Raw genomic sequence first — 21,824 nt, 5'->3', positions numbered from 1 at the left:
AAAACCCCAAAGTACACAGGCAACAAAGAGCTTTATGAATGCAATGGTACCTCACATTTCAATAATAACATTGAATGTAAATGGCCTAAATGCTCCACTTAAAAGATATAGAACTGCAGAATGGATAAGAACTCACCAACCAACTATCTGCAGCCTTCGGGAGACACAGCTAACATATAAGGACTCACATGAACCTAAAGTAAAGGGGTAGAAAAAGGCATTTCATGCAAATGGAGACCAAAAGAGAGCAAGGGTCACTATTCTTATATCAGACAAAACAAACTTTAAAGCAACAGCAGTTAAAAGAGACAAAGAGGGACAGTATATGGCAAAAGGCCTTGTCCAACAGGAAAATATCACAGTACTAAACATATATGCACCTAACACTGAAGCTCCCAAATTTATAAAACTATTACTAATGGGCCTAAGAAATGAGAGACAGTAACACAATAATAGTGAGGGATTTCAATATTCCACTGACAGCACTAGAGAGGTCATTAAAACAGAAAGTCAACAAAGAAACATTGGATTTCAACTATACCTTGGAATAAATGGAATTAACAGATACATACAGAACATTTCATCCAACAACCACAGAATACACATTCTATTCAACAGTGCATGGAACTTTCTCCAAGATAGACCATATGATAGGTCATAACATGAGCCTCAATAAATTTTAAAAAATTGAAATTATATCAAGCATGCTCTCAGACCACAGTGGAATAAAACTGGAAGTCATCTCCAAAAGGAACCTTCAGAACCATGCAAATACATGGAAATTAAATAACCTGCTTCTGAATGAGCATTGGGTCAAAAACAAAATTGAGATGGAAATTAAAAAATTTTTCAAACTGAATGACAATAATGACACAACCTATCAAAACCTCTGGGATACAGCAAAGGCGGTCCTAAGAGGAAAGTTCATAGCCCTAAATGCCTGCATCAAAAAGTCTGAAAGAGCACAGACAATCTAAGGTCGCACCTCAAAGAACTAGAGAAACAAGAACAAACCAAACCCAAACCCAGAAGAAGAAAGGAAATAACAAAGATCAGAGTAGAACTAAATGAAATTGACACAAATGAACAAAAAAAATGCAAAAGGTAAATGAAACAAAAAGCTGGCTCTTTGAAAGATAAATAAAATTGATAGACCATTAGCAAGATTAACCAAGAAGAGAGAAAATCCAAATAACTTCACTAACAAACAAAATGGGAGATATTACAACTGACACCACTGAAATACAAAAGATCATTCGAAGCTATTATGAACACCTTTATGCACATAAACTAGAAAACCTAGAAGAGATAGGTAAATTCCTGGAAAAACACAACCCTCCTAACTTAAATCTGGAAGAATTAGATACCCTGAGCAGACCAATAACAAGCAGTGAGATTGAAATGGTAGTTTAAAAATTACCACCAAAAAAAAAGTCCAGGCCCAGATGGATTCACAGCAGAATTCTACCTGACATTCAAAGAATAATTGCTACCAATACTTTTGACACTATTCCACAAGATAGAGAAATAGATAGCTTAAAGAAATAGACAAGAAAGAAGGAACCCTCCCTAAATCATTCTAAGAAGCCAGCATCACCCTAATGCCAATAACAGGAAAGGACACAACCAAAAAAGAAAACTATAGACTGATATCCTTGATGAACATAGATGCTAAAATCCTTAACAAAATACTGGTTAACTGAATCCAACAACATATAAAAAAGGTAATCCACCATGATAAGTGGGTTTCATACCAGGGATTCAGGGGTGGTTTAGTATACGCAAGTCAATAAATGTGATACACCACATAAACAGAATTTAAAAAAAAATCACATGATCATCTCAATAGATGGAGAAAAAACATTCAACAAAATCCAACATCGTTTTATAATTAAAGCTCCCAGCACAATAGACATACAAGGGATATACCTTAATGTAGTAAAAACCATCTATGACAGGCCCACAGCCAACGTAATACTGAATGGGGAAAAGTTGAAAGCATTCCTGCTGAGAACTGGAACAAGACAAGTATGCCCACTCTCACCACTCCTCTTCAACATAGTACTGGAAGTCCTAGCCAGAGCAATCAGACAAGAGAAAGAAATAAAGGGCATCCAAATCAATAAAGAGGAAGACAAACTGTCACTGCTGATGATATGATCATTTACCTTGAAAACCCTAAAGACTCCTCCATAATGTTCCTAGAACTGATAAAAGAATTCAGCAAAGTTTCCAGATACAAGATTAATGTATGCAAATCAGTAGCTCTTCTATACACCAACCGTGGCCAGGTGGAGAACAAAATCATGAACTCAACTCATTTTACAATAGCTTCAGAAAAATATAATACTTAGGAATATACCTAACCAAGGAGTCAAAAGAGTTCTACAAGGAAAACTACAAAACACTGCTGAAAGAAATCATAGATGACACAAACAAATGGAAACACATCCCATGCTCATGGATGGGTAGAATCAATATTGTGAAAATGACCATACTGCCAAAAGCAGTCTACAAATTCAATGCAATCCCCATCAAATATCACCATCATTCTTCATATAATTAGAAAAAACAAATCTAAAATTCATATGGAACCAAAAAAGAGCCCACATAGCTAAAGCAAGACTAAGCAAAAAGAACCAATCTGGAGGCATCACACTACCTGATTTCAAACTGTACTGTAAGGCCATGGTCACTGAAATAGCATGGTACTGGTATACAAATAGGCATATAGACCAATGGAACAGAATAGAGAACCCAGAAATCAACCCAAATACTTACAGCCAACTGATCTTCGACAAAACAAATAAAAACATAAAGTGGGAAAAGGACACCCTTTTCAGTGAATGATGCTGGCATAATTGGCTAGCCATATGTAGGAGAATGAAACTGGATCCTCATCTCTCACTTTATACAAAACTCAACTCAGGATGGATTAAAGACTTAAACGTAAGACCTGAAACTATAAACATTCTAGAAGATAACATTGGAAAAATCCTTCTAGACATTGTCTTAGACAAGGATTTCATGACCAAGAAGCCAAAAATAAATGCAATAAAAACAAAGATAAATAGTTGGTACCTAATTAAACTAGAGAGCTTTTGCATGATAAAAGGAACCTCAGCAGAGTAAAAAGACAATCCACAGTGTGGGAGAAAATCTTCACAGTCTATACATCTGACAAAGGACTAATATCCAGAATCTGCAATGAACTCAAATAAATCAGTAAGAAAAAAAACTCATCAAAAAGTGGACTAAGGACATGAATGGAAAATTATCAAAAGAAGATACACAAATTGCCAATAAACATATTTAAAAAACTCAACATCACTAATGATCAGGGAAATGCAAATCAAAACCGCAATGTGATACCACCTTACTCCTGCAAGAATGGCCGTAATAAAAAAATAAAAATAAAAAAACAACAACAGTAGATGTTGGCGTGAACGATAGATGTGGTGAACAGGGAACACTTCTACACTGCTGGTGGGAAAGTAAACTAGAGCAGCCACTATGAAAAAGAGTGTGGAGATACCTTAAAGAACTAAAAGTAGAACTACTATTTGATCCAGCAATCCCACCACTGGGTGTCTATCCAGAGGAAAAGAAGTCATTTGAAAAAGACACTTGCACATGCATGTTTGTAGTAGCACAATTCACAATTGTAAAATCGTGGAGCCAACCCAAATGCCCATCAATAAGTGGATAAAGAAACTGTGGTATGTATATATATGATGGAATACTACTCAGCCATAAAAGCGAATGAATTAACAGCATTTGCAGTGACCTGGTTGAGACAGACTATTACTGTAAGTGAAGCAATGCAGGAATGGAAAACTAAACATTGTATGTTCTCACTGATATGTGGGAGCTAAGCTATGAGGATGCAATGACATAAGAATGATACAATGGATTTTGGGGACTTGCAGGGAAGAGTGTGAGGGGGGCAAGGGATAAAAGACTACAAATATGGTGCAGTGTTTACTGCTTTGGGTGCACCAAAATCTCACAAATCACCACTAAAGAACTTACTCATGTAATCAAATATCACCTATATCCCAATAACTTATGGAAAAAAAATTATAATGCAGTCACAAGTATTATCAGCAGAATCAACCAAGCTGAGGAAAGAATTTCAGAGCTGAAATACTGGTTCTGCAAAATAACTGAGTCAGACAAAAGTAAAGAAAAAAGAATAAAGACAAATGAACTGAACATCTGAGAAATATGGAATGATGTAAAGAGACCAAGTCTATGATTCATTGGCAAACCTGAAAGAGAGGGAGAGAAAGCAAGAAACTTGGAAAACATATTGAGGATGTCATTGACAAGAATTTCTCCAACCTCACTAGAGAAGCTGACATTCAAATTCAGGAAATGCAGAGAACCTCTGTGAGATACTACACAAGATGACCATCCTCAAAATAAACAGTCATTAGATTCTCCTAGATAGAAATGAAAGAAAAAGTGTTAAAGGCAGCTAAGAGAATGGGCAGGCAACCCACAAAGGGAACCCCATCAGCCTAAGGTGTATGTTTCAGCAGAAACTCTACATCAGAATATATTGATGACCTATATTCAGCATTATTAAAGAAAGCCAATTCCAATCAAGATTTTAATATCCAGCCAAAGTAAGCCTTAGAAGTGTAGGAGGAATAAGATCCCTTTCAGACAAGCAAATACCATAGAAATTTGTAACCACCAGATTTGTCTTAAAAGAGGTCCTTAAGGGAGTGCTAAATATGGAAAGGAAAGACCATTACTGGCCACCACAAAAATATGCTTAACTACATAGACCATTGACACTATGAAGCAACCACACAATCAAGTCTGTGTAACAACCAGCTAATATGATGATAGGATCAAATCCACACATATCAGTATTAACCTTCAGTGTAAACGGCTAAATGTTCCAATTAAAAAGCACAGGATGGCAAGTTGGATAAAGAAGCAAGACCTAACTGTATGTTTTCTTCAATAGAGCCATCTCATATGTAATGTTCATTCATAAGCTCAAAGTAAAGGGATGGAGAAAAATCAAAAGCAAATGGAAAACAGAAGAAAAGCAAGGTTTCCTATTCAAATTTCAGGCAAAACAGACTTTAAACCAACTATCAAAAAAAGACAAAGAAGGGCATTACATATTGGTAAAGGGTTTAATTCAACAAGAAGTCCTGACTATCCTAAATATATATACAGCCAATACAGGAGCACTCAGATTCATAAAGCAAGTTCCTAGAGACCTACAAAGTTTAGATAACCACACAATGATAGTGGGAAACTTCAACACCCCAATGACATTATTAAACAGATAATTGAGGCAGAAAACTAACAAAGATATTTGGTGGTGTGAGTTGGTTGAAGGTATAAAAAAAAAATAAAATAAAGCAAAGAAAAATATAAAAATATGAATAAAAAAGATATTTGGGTCTTAAACTGACACTTGGCAAAAATAGGCCTAATAGACATCTACAAAACTCTCCACCTAAAACCAACAGAACATACATTCTTCTCATTTGCACATGACACATACTCTAAAATCAACTACACAAATGGCCATAAAACAATCCTCAGTAAATTTCTTAAAAAATGAAAACATAGGGGCGGAGCAAGATGGCCGAATAGGAACAGCTCCAGTCTCCAACTCCCAGCGCGAGCGACACAGAAGACCGGTGATTTCTGCATCTTCAACTGAGGTACTGGGGTCATCTCACTAGGGAGTGCCGGACAATTGATGCTGGTCAGTTGCTGCAGCCTGACCAGCGAGAGCTGAAGCAGGGCGAGGCATCGCCTCACCTGGGAAGCGCAAGGGGGAAGGGTATCCCTTTTCCTCGGTTTCCAGGGGAACTGAGACACACAACACCTGGAAAATCGGGTAACTCCCACCCCAATACCGCGCTCTAAGCAAACAGGCACACCAGAAGAATATATCCCTCACCTGGCCGGGAGGGTCCCACACCCACGGAGCCTCCCTCATTGTTAACACAGCAGTCTGCGGCGATCTAACCGCGAGGCAGCAGCAAGGCTGGGGGAGGGTCGCCCGCCATTGCTGAGGCTTAAGTAGTTAAACAAAGCTGCTGGGAAGCTCGAACTGGGTGGAGCTCACAGCAGCTCAAGGAAACCTGCCTGTCTTTATAGACTCCACCTCTGGGGGCAGGGCTCAGCTAAAAAAACAACAGGGGAAGCAACAGAGGCCTGAGCAGACGCGAACGACTCTGTCTGACAGCTTTGAAGAGAGCAGTGGATCTCCCAACACGGAGGTTGAGATCTGAGAACGGACAGACTGCCTGCTCAAGTGGGTCCCTGACCCCTGAGTAGCCTAACTGGGACACATCCCCCACTAGGGGCAGTCTGACACCCCACACCTCACAGGATGGAGTACACCCCTGATAGGAAGCTTCCAAAGTAAGAATCAGACAGGTACACTCGCTGTTCAGCAATATTCTATCTTCTGCAACCTCTGCTGCTGATACCCAGGCAAACAGGGTCTGGAGTGGACCTCAAGCAATCTCCAACAGACCTATAGCTGAGGGTCTTGACTGTCAGAAGGAAAACTATCAAACAGGAAGGACACCTATACCAAAACCCCATCAGTACGTCACCATCATCAAAGACCAGAGACAGATAAAACCACAAAGATGGGGAAAAAGCAGGGCAGAAAAGCTGGAAATTCAAAAAATAAGAGCATCTCCCCCTGCAAAGGAGAGCAGCCCATCGCCAGCAACGGATTGAAGCTGGTCAGAGAATGACTTTGACGAGATGAGAGAAGAAGGCTTCAGTCCATCAAACTTCTCAGAGCTAAAGGAGGAATTACGTACCCAGTGCAAAGAAACTAAAAATCTTGAAAAAAGAGTGGAAGAATTGACAGCTATACTAATTAATGCAGAGAAGGTCATAAACAAAATGACAGAGATGAAAACCATGACACGAGAAATACGTGACAAATGCACAAGCTTCAGTAACCGACTCGATCAACTGGAAGAAAGAGTATCAGCGATTGAGGATTAAATGAATGAAATGAAGTGAGAAGAGAAACCAAAAGAAAAAAGAAGAAAAAGAAATGAACAAAGCCTGCAAGAAGTATGGGATTATATAAAAAGACCAAATCTACGTCTGATTGGGGTGCCTGAAAGTGAGGGGGAAAATGGAACCAAGTTGGAAAACACTCTTCAGGATATCATCCAGGAGAACTTCCCCAACCTAGTAGGGCAGGCCAACATTCAAATTCAGGAAATACAGAGAACGCCACAAAGACACTCCTCGAGAACAGCAACTCCAAGAAACATAATTGCCAGATTCACCAAAGTTGAAATGAAGGAAAAAATCTTCAGGGCAGACAGAGAGAAAGGTCGGGTTACCCACAAAGGGAAGCCCATCAGACTAACAGCAGATCTCTCGGCAGAAACTCTACAAGCCAGAAGAGAGTGGGGGCCAATATTCAACATTCTTAAAGAAAACAATTTTCAACCCAGAATTTCATATCCAGCCAAACTAAGTTTCATCAGTGAAGGAGAAATAAAATCCTTTACAGATAAGCAAATGCTTAGAGATTTTGTCACCACCAGGCCTGCCTTACAAGAGACCCTGAAGGAAGCCCTAAACATGGAAAGGAACAACCGGTACCAGCCATTGCAAAAACATGCCAAAATGTAAAGACCATCGAGGCTAGGAAGAAACTGCATCAACTAACGAGCAAAATAACCAGTTAATATCATAATGGCAGGATCAAGTTCACACATAACAATATTAACCTTAAATGTAAATGGACTAAATGGTCCAATTAAAAGACACAGACTGGCAAACTGGATAAAGAGTCAAGACCCATCAGTCTGCTGTATTCAGGAGACCCATCTCACATACAGAGACATACATAGGCTCAAAATAAAGGGATGGAGGAAGATCTACAAGCAAATGGAGAACAAAAAAAAGCAGGGGTTGCAATCCTAGTCTCTGATAAAACAGACTTTAAACCATCAAAGATCAAAAGAGACAAAGAAGGCCATTACATAATGGTGAAGGGATCAATTCAACAGGAAGAGCTAACTATCCTAAATATATATGCACCCAATACAGGAGCACCCAGATTCATAAAGCAAGTCCTTAGAGACTTACAAAGAGACTTAGACTCCCATACAATAATAATGGGAGACTTCAACACTCCACTGTCAACATTAGACAGATCAACGAGACAGAAAGTTAACAAGGATATCCAGGAATTGAACTCATCTCTGCACCAAGTGGACCTAATAGACATCTATAGAACTCTCCACCCCAAATCAACAGAATATACATTCTTCTCAGCACCACATCACACTTATTCCAAAATTGACCACATAATTGGAAGTAAAGCACTCCTCAGCAAATGTAAAAGAACAGAAATTATAACAAACTGTCTCTCAGACCGCAGTGCAATCAAACTAGAACTCAGGACTAAGAAACTCAATCAAAACCGCTCAACTACATGGAAACGGAACAACCTGCTCCTGAATGACTACTGAGTACATATTGAAATGAAGGCAGAAATAAAGATGTTCTTTGAAACCAATGAGAACAAAGATACAACATACCAGAATCTCTGGGACACATTTAAAGCAGTGTGTAGAGGGAAATTTGTAGCACTAAATGCCCAGAAGAGAAAGCAGGAAAGATCTAAAATTGACACTCTAACATCACAATTAAAAGAACTAGAGAGGCAAGAGTAAGCACATTCAAAAGCTAGCAGAAGGCAAGAAATAACTAAGATCAGAGCAGAACTGAAGGAGATAGAGACACAAAAAACCCTCCAAAAAATCAATGAATCCAGGAGTTGGTTTTTTGAAAAGATCAACAAAATTGACAGACCGCTAGCAAGACTAATAAAGAAGAAAAGAGAGAGGAATCAAATAGATGCAATAAAAAATGATAAAGGGGATATCACCACCGACCCCACAGAAATACAAACTACCATCAGAGAATACTATAAACACCTCTACGCAAATCAACTAGAAAATCTAGAAGAAATGGATAATTTCCTGGACACTTACACTCTCCCAAGACTAAACCAGGAAGAAGTTGAATCCCTGAATAGACCAATAGCAGGCTCTGAAATTGAGGCAACATTTAATAGCCTACCCACCAAAAAAAGTCCAGGACCAGATGGATTCACAGCTGAATTCTACCAGAGGTACAAGGAGGAGCTGGTACCATTCCTTCTGAAACTATTCCAATCAATAGAAAAAGAGGGAATCCTCCCTAACTCATTTTATGAGGCCAACATCATCCTGATACCAAAGCCTGGCAGAGACACAACAAAAAAAGAGAATTTTAGACCAATATCCCTGATGAACATCGATGCAAAAATCCTCAATAAAATACTGGCAAACCGGATTCAGCAGCACATCAAAAAGCTTATCCACCATGATCAAGTGGGCTTCATCCCTGGGATGCAAGGCTGGTTCAACATTCGCAAATCAATAAACGTAATCCAGCATATAAACAGAACCAATGTCAAGAACCACGTGATTATCCGAATAGATGCAGAAAAGGCTTTTGACAAAATTCAACAGCCCTTCATGCTAAAAACGCTCAATAAATTCGGTATTGATGGAACGTACCTCAAAATAATAAGAGCTATTTATGACAAACCCACAGCCAATATCATACTGAATGGGCAAAAACTGGAAAAAATCCCTTTGAAAACTGGTACAAGACAGGGATGCCCTCTCTCACCACTCCTATTCAACATAGTGTTGGAAGTTCTGGCTAGGGCAATCAGGCATGAGATAGAAATCAAAGGTATTCAGTTAGGAAAAGAAGAAGTCAAATTGTCCCTGTTTGCAGATGACATGATTGTATATTTAGAAAACCCCATCGTCTCAGCCCAGAATCTCCTTAAGCTGATAAGCAACTTCAGCAAAGTCTCAGGATACAAAATTAATGTGCAAAAATCACAAGCATTCTTATACACCAGTAACAGACAAGCAGAGAGCCAAATCAGGAATGAACTTCCATTCACAATTGCTTCAAAGAGAATAAAATACCTAGGAATCCAACTTACAAGGGATGTCAAGGACCTCTTCAAGGAGAACTACAAACCACTGCTCAGTGAAATCAAAGAGGACACTAACAAATGGAAGAACATACCATGCTCATGGATAGGAAGAATCAATATTGTGAAAATGGCCATACTGCCCAAGGTTATTTATAGATTCAATGCCATCCCCATCAAGCTACCAATGAGTTTCTTCCCAGAATTGGAAAAAACTGCTTTAAAGTTCATATGGAACCAAAAAAGAGCACGCATTGCCAAGACAATCCTAAGTCAAAAGGACAAAGCTGGAGGCGTCACGCTACCTGACTTCAAACTATACTACAAGGCTACAGTAACCAAAACAGCATGGTACTGGTACCAAAACAGAGCTATAGACCAATAGAACAGAACACAGTCCTCAGAAATACTACCACACATCTACAGCCATCTGATCTTTGACAAACCTGAGAGAAACAAGAAATGGGGAAAGGATTCCCTATTTAATAAATGGTGCTGGGAAAATTGGCTAGCCATAAGTAGAAAGCTGTAACTGGATCCTTTCCTTACTCCTTATACGAAGATTAATTCAAGATGGATTAGAGACTTAAATGTTAGACCTAATACCATAAAAACCCTAGAAGAAAATCTAGGTAGTACCATTCAGGACATAGGCATGGGCAAGGACTTCATGTCTAAAACACCAAAAGCAACGGCAGCAAAAGCCAAAATTGACAAATGGGATCTAATTTAACTAAAGAGCTTCTGCACAGCAAAAGAAACTACCATCAGAGTGAACAGGCAACCTACAGAATGGGAGAAAATTTTTGCAATCTACTCATCTGACAAAGGGCTAATATCCAGAATCTACAAAGAACTCAAACAAATATACAAGGAAAAAACAAACAACCCCATCAAAAAGTGGGCAAAGGATATGAACAGACATTTCTCAAAAGAAGACATTCATACAGCCTACAGACACATGAAAAAATGCTCATCATCACTCGCCATCAGAGAAATGCAAATCAAAACCACAATGAGATACCATCTCACACCAGCTAGAATGGCAATCATTAAAAAATCAGGAAACAACAGTTGTTGGAGAGGATGTGGAGAAATAGGAACACTTTTACACTGTTGGTGGGATTGTAAACTAGTTCAACCATTATGGAAAACAGTATGGCAATTCCTCAAGGATCTAGAACTAGATGTACCATATGACCCAGCCATCCCACTACTGGGTATATACCCAAAGGATTATAAATTATTCTACTACAAAGACACACGCACATGTATGTTTATTGCGGCACTATTCACAATAGCAAAGACTTGGAATCAACCCAAATGTCCATCTGTGACAGACTGGATTAAGAAAATGTGGCACATATACACCATGGAATACTATGCAGCCATAAAAAAGGATGAGTTTGCGTCCTTTGTAGGGACATGGATGCAGCTGGAAACCATCATTCTTAGCAAACTATCACAAGAAGAGAAAACCAAACACCGCATGTTCTCACTCATAGGTGGGAACTGAACAATGAGATCACTTGGACTCGGGAAGGGGAACATCACACACCGGGGCCTATCATGGGGAGGGGGAAGGGGGGAGGGATTGCATTGGGGAGTTATACATGATATAAATGATGAATTGATGGGTGCTGACGAGTTGATGGGTGCAGCACACCAACATGGCACAAATATACATATGTAACAAACCTGCACGTTATGCACATGTACCCTTGAACCTAAAGTACAAAAAAAAAAAAAAAAGAAAACATACCAAACACACTGTCAAATCACAGCACAATAAGAATAGAAGTCAGTACTATGAAAATTGCTCAAAACTATGCAATTATATGGAAATGAAAGAATCTGGTCTTGAATGACATTTGGGTAAATAATATAATTAAGGCAGAAATCAGGAAATTCTTTGAAACTAATGAGAATAAAGGTAGAGCATACCAGAATCTCTGGGACACAGCGAAAGCAGTGTTTAAAGGGAAGATTATAGTGCTAAACACCCACATCAAAAAGTTAGAAAGATCTCAAATTAATAAACTAACATTGCACCTTGAGGAAAGAGAAACAAGAGAAAACCAACATCAATGCTAGCAGAAGACAAGAAATAACCAAAATCAGAGCTGAACTGAAGGAAATTGAGATGTGAAAAATGATACAAAAGAGCCATAAATTCTGGAGCTGTTTCACTGAAAGAATAAGCAAAATTGATAGACAGTCAGACTGATAAAGAAAAAAATAGAGAAGATCCAAATAAACACAATCAGAAATGATAAAAGGGGCATTACCACTGACCCCACGGAAATACAAAAAACCTCCAGAGACTACTGTGAACACCTGTATACAAAGTAGAAAATCTAGAAGAAATGGATAATTTCCTGGAAACATATAACCTCCCAAGATTGAACCAGGAAGAAAAACTGGAATTCCTGGACAAACCAATAATGAGTTCCAAAATTGAATCAGTATTAAAAAGCCTACCAACAAGAAAAAAGCCCAGGACTTGATCGAATTCTACCAGAGGTATAAAGAAGAGTTGGTATAATGCCTACTGAAACTGTTCCACAAAAATTGAAGAGGAGGACTCCTCCCTTACTCATTCTATGAGGCCAGAATCATCCTGATACCAAAACCTGGCAGAGGCACAACAACAACAACAAAAGAAAACTTCAGGCCAATATACTTGATGCTAATAGATGTGAAAATTTTCAACAAAACACTAGCAAACCAAATTTAGCAGCACATCAAAAAGCTAATCCCCTACAATCAAGTAGACTTTATCCCTGGTATGAAAGGTTGTTTTAATATACACAAACCAATAAATGTGATTCATCACATGAGCAAAACTAAAAACAAAAATCACGTGATTATCAAAATAGATGCAGAAAAGGCTTTCAATAACACTTAACATCCCTTCATGATAAAACTTGAATCAAACTAGGCATTGAGGGAAGATACCTCAAAATAATAAAGAGCCACCTATGACAAACCCACAATCAATATAATACTGAACAGGCAAAAGCTAGAAACATTCTTCTTGAGAACTGGAACAAGACAAGTATGCCACTCTCACCACTCCTATTCAACACAGTATGGGAAGTCCTAACCAGAACAGTTATGCAAGAGAAAGAAATAAAAGACATTCAAATAGGATGAGAGGAAGTGAAAGTATCTCTGTTTGAAGATGATATGATGTTATACCCCCAAAACCTCACAGTCTCTGTGCAAAAACTTCTAGATCTGATAAACTACTTCAATAAAGTTTGTGCATACAAAATCAATGTACATAAATCAGCAACATTTCTATACATCAACAGCATGCATGCTGAGAGCCAAATCAAGAATGCAATCCAATTCACATTAGCCAGAAAAAGAATAAGATACCCAGGAATATGGCTAACAAGGGAGGTAAAAGATCTCTACAATGAGAATTATAAAACACTGCTAAAAGAAATCAGAGAAGACACAAATGGAAAAACATTCTATGCTTATGGATAGAAAATGGCTATACTACCCAAAGCAATTTATAGATTCAGTGTTATTACTATCAAACTTCCAAAGACATTCTTCACAGAATTAAAAAAAAAACTATTTTAAGTATTCTATGGAACCAAAGAAAGAGCCCAAATAGGCAAGGCAATGCTAAGCAAAAAGAATAAAGGTGGAGGCCAGGCACGGTGGCTCAAGCCTGTAATCCCAGCACTTTGGGAGGCCGAGACGGGTGGATCACGAGGTCAGGAGATCAAAACCATCCTGGCTAACACCGTGAAACCCCGTCTCTACTAAAAAATACAAAAAACTAGCTGGGCGAGGTGGCAGGCACCTGTAGTCCCAGCTACTCGGGAGGCTGAGGCAGGAGAATGGTGTAAACCCGGGAGGCGGAGCTTGCAGTGAGCTGAGATCTGGCCACTGCACTCCAGCCTGGGCAATAGAGCGAGACTGCGTCTCAAAAAAAAAAAAAAAAAAAAAAAAAAAAAAAAAAAAAAAAAAAAAAAAAAAAAAAAAAAAGAATAAAGGTGGAGACATCACATTACCCAACTTCAAACTATATTACAAGGCTATCAAAATAGCATAGTGCTGATACAAAAATAGACACATAGGCCAATGAAGCAGAATAGAGAGCCCAGAAATAATGCCACATACCTACAACCATTTGATCTCTGACAAAGTCAACAAAAACAAGCAATGGGGGAAAGATGTCCCTATTCAATAAATGGTGCTGGCATAACTGGCTAGCCGTAAACAACTAATGTGCAAAATAACCTGCTAGCATCATGATGACAGGATCAAATTCACACATAACAATATTTACCTTAAATGTAAATGGGCTAATTGCCCCAGTTAAAAGACACAGACTGATACCTGTGTAACAAACCTGCACATTCTGCACATGTATCCCAGAACTTAAAGTGTATGTATATATACACACACACACTTTATATATGTACTTTATATATATACATGCATATATATATATATATATATATATATATATATATATGATACAGACTGACAAGTTGGATAAACAGTCAAGACCCATTGGTATGCTGTATTCAGGAGACGCATCTCACATGCAAAGGGATAGAGGAATATTTACCAAGCAAATGGAAAGCAGGGGTTGCAATCCTAGTCTCGGATAAAACAGACTTTAAACCAACAAAGATCAGAAAAGACAAAGAAGGGCATTACGTGATGGTAAAGGGATCAATGCAACAAGCAGAACTAACTATCCTAAATATATGTGCACCCAATACAGGAGTACCCAGATTCATAAAGCAAGTTCTTAGAGACCTACAAAGAGACTTAGACTTTCACATAATAATAGTGGGAGACTTTAACACCCCACTGTCAATATTAGATTGATCAATGAGACAGAAAATTAACACGGATATTCAGGACTTGAACTCAGTTCTGGACCAAGTGGACCCAATAGACATCTAAAGAACTCTCCACCCCAAACCAATGGAATATACATTCTTCTCAGCACCACATAGCAGTTATTCTAAAATTGACCACATAATTGGAAGTAAAACACTCCTTAGCAAATGAAAAAGAACAGAAATCATAATGAACAGTCTTTCAGACTACAGTGCAATCAAATTAGAACTCAGGATTAACAAACTCACCCAAACTGCACAACTACATGGAAACTGAACAACCTGCTCCTGAATAAGTACTGGCTAAATAATGAAATTAAGGCATAAATAAATAAATTCTTTGAAACCAAGGAGAACAAAGACACAAAGTACCAGAATCTCTAGGACACATTTAAAACAGTGTTTAGAGGGAAATTTATAGCACTAAATGCCCATCAGAAAGTGGGAAAGATCTAAAATCGACACCCTAATGTCACAATTAAAAAAACTAGAGAAGCAAGAGCAAATTCAAAAGCTAACAGAAGACAAGATATAACTAAGATCAGAGCAGAACTGAAGGAGATAGAGACACAAAAACCCTTCAAAAAATCAATGAATCCAGGAGGTGTTTTTTCGAAAAGACCAACAAAATTGATAGACTGCTAGCCAGAATAATAAAAAAGAAAAGAGAGAAGAATCAAATGGACACAATAAAAAATGATGAAGGGGATATTACCACTGATCCCACAGAAATACAATCTGCTATCAGAGAATACTATAAACACTTCTACACAAATAAATTAGCAAACCTAGAAGAAATTGATAAATTCCTGGACACATTCTCCCCTTCCAAGACTAAAGCCGCAAGAAGTTGAATCCTTGAATAGACCAACAAGTTCTGAAATTGAGGAAGTAATTAATAGCCTACCATTCAAAAAAAAGCCCAGGCCCAGACAGATTCACAGCCAAATTCTACCAGAAGTACAGAGGAGCTGGTACCATTCCTTCTAAAACTATTCCAAACAATAGAAAAAAGGGACTCCTCCATAACTCATCTTATGAGGCCAGCATCATCCTGATACCAAAACCTGGCAAAAAAAAAAAAAAAAAAAAAAAAAAAAAAAAAGAAAAAGAAAAAGAAAAAGAAAATTTCAGGCCAATATCCCTGATGAATATTGTTGCAAAAACCCTCAATAAAATACTGGTAAATTGAATCCAGCAGCACATCAAAAAGCTTATCTACCACAATCATGTCTGCTTCATCCCTGGGATACAAGGCTGGTTCAACATACACAGATCAATAAACGTAATCTGTCACATAAACAGAACCAATGAAGAAAACCACATGATTCTCTCAATAGATGTAGAAAAGGCCTTGGATAAAATTCAACGCCCCCTCATGCTATAAAACACTCAATAAACTAGGTATTGATGGAACATGTCTCAAAATAAAAGAGCTATTTATGACAAGCCTATAACCAATATCATACTGAATGGACAAAAGCTGGAAGCATTCCCTTTGAAAACCAGCACAAGACAATGATGCCCTCTCTCACCACTCCTATTCAACATAGTATTGGAAATTCTGGCCAGAGAAATCGGGCAAGAGTAAGAAATAAAGGGTATGCAAATAGAAAGAGAGGAAGTCAAATTGTCTCTGTTTTCCGATGACATGATTGTATATTTAGAAAACCACATCGTCTCAGCCCAAAAGACTCCATAAGCTGATAAGCAACTTCAGCAAAGTCTCAGGTTACAAAATCAATGTGCAGAAAATCACAAGGATTCTTACACACCCATTGTAGACAAACAGAAAGCCAAGTCATGAGTGAACTCCAATTCACAATTGCTACAAAGGGAATAAAATACCTTGGAATCCAACTTACAAAGGATGTGAAGGACCTCTTCAAGGAGAACTACAAACCACTGCTCAAGGAAATAAGAGAGGACACAAACAAATGGAAAAACATTCCATGCCCTTGGATAGGGAGAATCAATTTTGTGAAAATGCCATACTGCCCAAAGTAATTTATAGATTTAATGCCATCCCTATCAAGCTACCATTGACTTTCTTCACAGAAATTAGAAAAAACGACTTTAAATTTCATATGGAACCAAAAAGAGACCATATAGCCAAGACAATCCTAAGCAAAAAGAAGAAAGCTGGAAGCATCACACTACCTGACTTCAAACTATACTACAATGCTACAGTAACCAAAACAGCATGGCACTGGTACCAAAACAGATCTATAGACCAATAGAACAGAACAGAGGCCTCAGAAATAACACCACACACCTGCAACCATCTGATCTTCGACAAACCTGACAAAAACAATTAATGGCAAAAGGACTCCCTATTTAATAAGTGGTGTTGGGAAAATTGGCTAGCCATATGCAGAAAACTGAAACTGGACCCCTTCCTTACACTGTATACAAAAATTAGCTCAAGAAGGATTAAAGACTTAAATGTTAGACCTAAAGCCATAAAAACCCTAGAAGAAAACTTAGGCAATACTATTCAGGACATAGGCATGGGCAAAGACTTCATGACAAAAACACCAAAAGCAATTGCAACAAAAGCCAAAATTGACAAATAGGATCTAATTAAACTAAGGCACTTCTTCATGGCAAAAGAAACTATCAGAGTGAACAGGCAATTTACAGAATCAGAGAAAAATTTTGCAACCTACCCATCGGACAAAGGTCTAATATCCAGAATCTATAAGAAACTTAAAGAAATTTACAAGAAAAAAATGAACAACCTCATCAAAAAGTGGGCAAAGGATATGAACAGACACTTCTCAAAAGAAGACATTTATGCAGCCAACAGACACATGAAAAAATGCTCATCATCACTCGCCATCAGAGAAATGCAAATCAAAACCACAATGAGATACCATCTCATGCCAGTTAGAATGGCGATCATTGAAAAGTCGGGAAACAACAGAAGCTGGAGAGGATGTGGAGAAATGGGAACACTTTTACACTGTTGGTGGTAATGTAAATTAATTCAACCATTGTGGAAGACAGTGTGGAGATTCCTCAAGGATCTAGAACTAGAAATATTTTTTATTATACTTTAAGTTTTAGGGTACATGTGCAGAATGTGGGGGTTTCTTACATAGGTATACATGTGCCATGGTGTTTTGCTGCACCCATCAACCTGTCATCTATGTTTTAAGCCCTGCATGCATTAGGTATTTCTCCTAATGCTATCCCTCCCTGTCCCCCCATCCCCCAACAGGCCCAAATGTCATTTGATCCAGCAATCCCGTTATTGGGTATACACCCAAAAGATTATAAATTATTCTACTATAAAGACACATGCACATGTATGTTTATTGCAGTGCTATTTACAATAGCAAAGACTTGGGACCCACCCAAATGCCCATCAATGATAGACTGGATAAAGAAAATGTGACACATATATACCATAGAATACTATGCAGCCATAAAAAAAGAATGAGTTTATGTCCTTTGTAGGGACATGGATGGAGTTGGAAACCATCATTCTCAGCAAACTAACACAGGAACAGAAAACCAAACACCACATTTTCTCACTCATAAGTGGGAGCTGAACAATGAGAACACATGAACACAGGGAGGGGAACATCACACATTGGGACCTGTCAGGGAGTTGGGGGAGGGGGACAAGGAGAGATAGCATTAGGAGAAATACCTAATGCATGCGGGGCTTAAAACATAGATGACAGGTTGATGGGTGCAGCAAACCACCATGGCACATTTATACCTATGTAACAAACCCCCACGTTCTGCATATGTACCTCGGAACTTAAAGTATAATAAAAAAGTAATTTTATTTATAATAGTTACAAATAAGGCCAGACATGGTGGCTCATGCCTGTAATCCGAGCACTTTGGGAGGCTGAGTTGGGCAGATCACCTGAGGTCAGGAGTTCGAGACTAGCCTGGCCAAAATGGCGAAATGCCATCTACTAAAAATACAAAAATTAGCTGAGTGTAGTGGCATATGCCTGTATTCCCAGCTACTCTGGAGGCTGAGGTAAGAGAACTACTTGAACTCAGGAGGTGGAGGTTGCAGTGAGCTGAGATTGCGCCACAGCACTCCAGCCTTAGCAACAGAGACTTTGTCACACACACACACACAGACACACACACACACACAAAGTTGCAAATAAAATAAAATACCTAGAAATAAACTTAATCAAAGAAGTGAAAGATCCCTACAGTGAAACTATAAAACATTAATGCAAGAATGGAAGAGGACACAAATGGAAATATACTTTATGTTTATAGATTGGAAGAATAAATATTGTTAAAATGTCCATACCACCCAAAGCAATCTACAAATTCAGTGTAATCTCTATCAAAATACCAATGACATTCTTCACGGAAATAGGAAAAATAATTCTAAAATTTATGTGGAACCACACGAGACCAGAATAGACAAAGTTATCCTGAACAGAAAGAACAAAACTGGAAGAGTCGCGTTACCTGACTCAGTATGGTACTGGCATAAAAGCAACAACATAGATCAATAGAACAGAAGAGAGAATTCAGAAATAAAGTTATATATCCACAGTGAACTCACTTTTTTATTTATTTATTTATTTATTTATTTATTTATTTATTTATTTATTATACTTTAAGTTCTAGGGTACATGTCCATCATTCTTAGCAAACTATCACAAGAACAGAAAACCAAACACCGCATGTTCTCACTCATAGGTGGGAACTGAACAATGAGATCACTTGGACTCGGGAAGGGGAACATCACACACTGGGGCCTATCATGGGGAGGGGGCAGGGGAGAGGGATTGCATTGGGAGTTATACATGATATAAATGATGAATTGATGGGTGCGGACGAGTTGATGGGTGCAGCACACCAACATGGCACAAGTATACATATGTAACTCACTTTTAACAAAGGTGCCAAGAACATACACTGGGGAAAGGAGAGTGTCTTCAATAAATGGTGCTAAGAAAATTGGATACCCATATGGAGAAGAATAAAATTAGACCCTCATCTCTCACCATATGCAAAAATAAAAAATGTATTAAATACTTAAATCTAAGACCTACAATTATGAAACTACTAAAAGAACACATTGGGGAAACCATCTAGGACATTTTGAAAGATTTCTGGGCAAAGATTTCTCAAGTAACACCCTAAGCACAAGTAACCAAAGCAAAAGTGGACAAATGGGATCCACATCAAGTTAAAAAGCTTCTGCACCACAAAGGAAACAATCAACAAAGTGGAGAGACAAACCACAGAATGGGAGAAAATATTTGCAAACTCTCCATCTGATAAGGGATTAATAACTAGACTATGTAAGTAGCTTAGACAATTCAATAGGAAAAAATCTAATAATCCAATTAAAATATGGGCAAAAGATCTGAACAGGCATTTCTCAAAAGAAGACATACAAATGACAAACAGGTATATGAAAAGGTGCTTACCATCATTGATCGTCAGATGCAAATCAAATGCAAATCAAAAATACAACAAGATATCATCTGAGTTAAAATAGCTTTTATACAAAAGCAGGAAATAACAAAAGGCAAGGATATAGAGAAAAGGGAACAGTAGTATGCTGTTGGTAGGTGTGTAAGGGCAAGAGATCTGAACAGGCATTTGTCAAAAAAAGACATACAAATGGCAAACAAGTATATGAAAAGGTGCTTACTATCATTGTTCATCTTAGCAATGCAAATCAAAAATATAATGAGATATCATCTCACTGAGTCAAAATAGCTTTTATCCAAAAGCAGGAAATAACAAACAGAAGGCAAGGATGTAGAGAAAAGGGAACAGTAGTACACTCTTGGTAGGAATGTAAATTACAGCTACTGTGGAGAACAGCATGAAAGTTTTTCAGAAACCTAAAAATAGAGCTACTACATGATCCAGCAATCCCACTGCTAGGTACATACCCAAAAGAAAGTAAATCAGTATATTGAAGAGATATCTGCACTCCAATGTTTATTGCAGCAGTATTCACAGTAGCCAAATTTGGAAGCAACCTAAGTGTCCATTAAGAGATGAATGGATAAAGAAAATGTACCTACACACATGGAGTTATAGAAAAGAATGAGATCGTGTCATTTGCAGCAACATGGATGGAACTGGAGGACATCATATTAAGTAAAGTAAGTCAAGCAGATAAAGATAATCTTCACGTGTTCTCATTCATTTGTGAGATCTAAAAATTAAAACAATTGAACTCATGGAGATAGAAAGTAGAATGATGGTTACCAAAGGCTTGGAAGGGTAATGGAAGGTAGAGGGTAAGTGGAGATGGTTAATGGGCACAAAAATATAGTTAAATACAGTGAATAAGATTTAGTATTTGGTAGCACAAAAGGGCAACTGCAGTCAACAGTAATTTTATTGTACATTTAAAAATAAGTAAAATTGTATAATTGGATTGCATGTAACACAAATGATCAATGCTTGAGGTGATGGATACCTGACTATTTTGATACGATTATCATACATTGTATGCCTGTATCAAAATATCTCATGTATCCCATAAATATATGTATACCTACTATGTTCCCACAGAATTTTTAAAAAATATTTTCCCAAAGAAAAACTTAGAAACATGTAGTTATCTTGCAGGAAAATTGTTGATTTATATGTGAGAGAATTGGTCGACCAAGTTAAGGAAAAAGGTGAAAAAACAAATTTTATAAAGGAAGGAGAGAGGACAGAGAAAACTTGATGTTTCAAGTGAATCTTGTTGGCATCTTTTTGGGTAAACTGATTTTCTCTCAAAGAACAAAAAGGGGTGTCTGGTAATTTTATCCTTGAGTGGGCAGGGATACAAAAGAAAAGTTTCAGTTGTTTATGGGTTCTTCAGAAAACTTGAGAATTTAGCTGTCTAAACGTCTGGCTAAAACTATTTTAAGGTCTGTGTGTCCTTCTATCAGTACCTCTCCCATAGTTAGACT

Source organism: Rhinopithecus roxellana, chromosome 8 (assembly GCF_007565055.1).
Source record: "Rhinopithecus roxellana isolate Shanxi Qingling chromosome 8, ASM756505v1, whole genome shotgun sequence".
Taxonomy (NCBI): Eukaryota; Metazoa; Chordata; class Mammalia; order Primates; family Cercopithecidae; genus Rhinopithecus; species Rhinopithecus roxellana.
Note: the sequence above shows the minus strand (reverse complement) of the source record.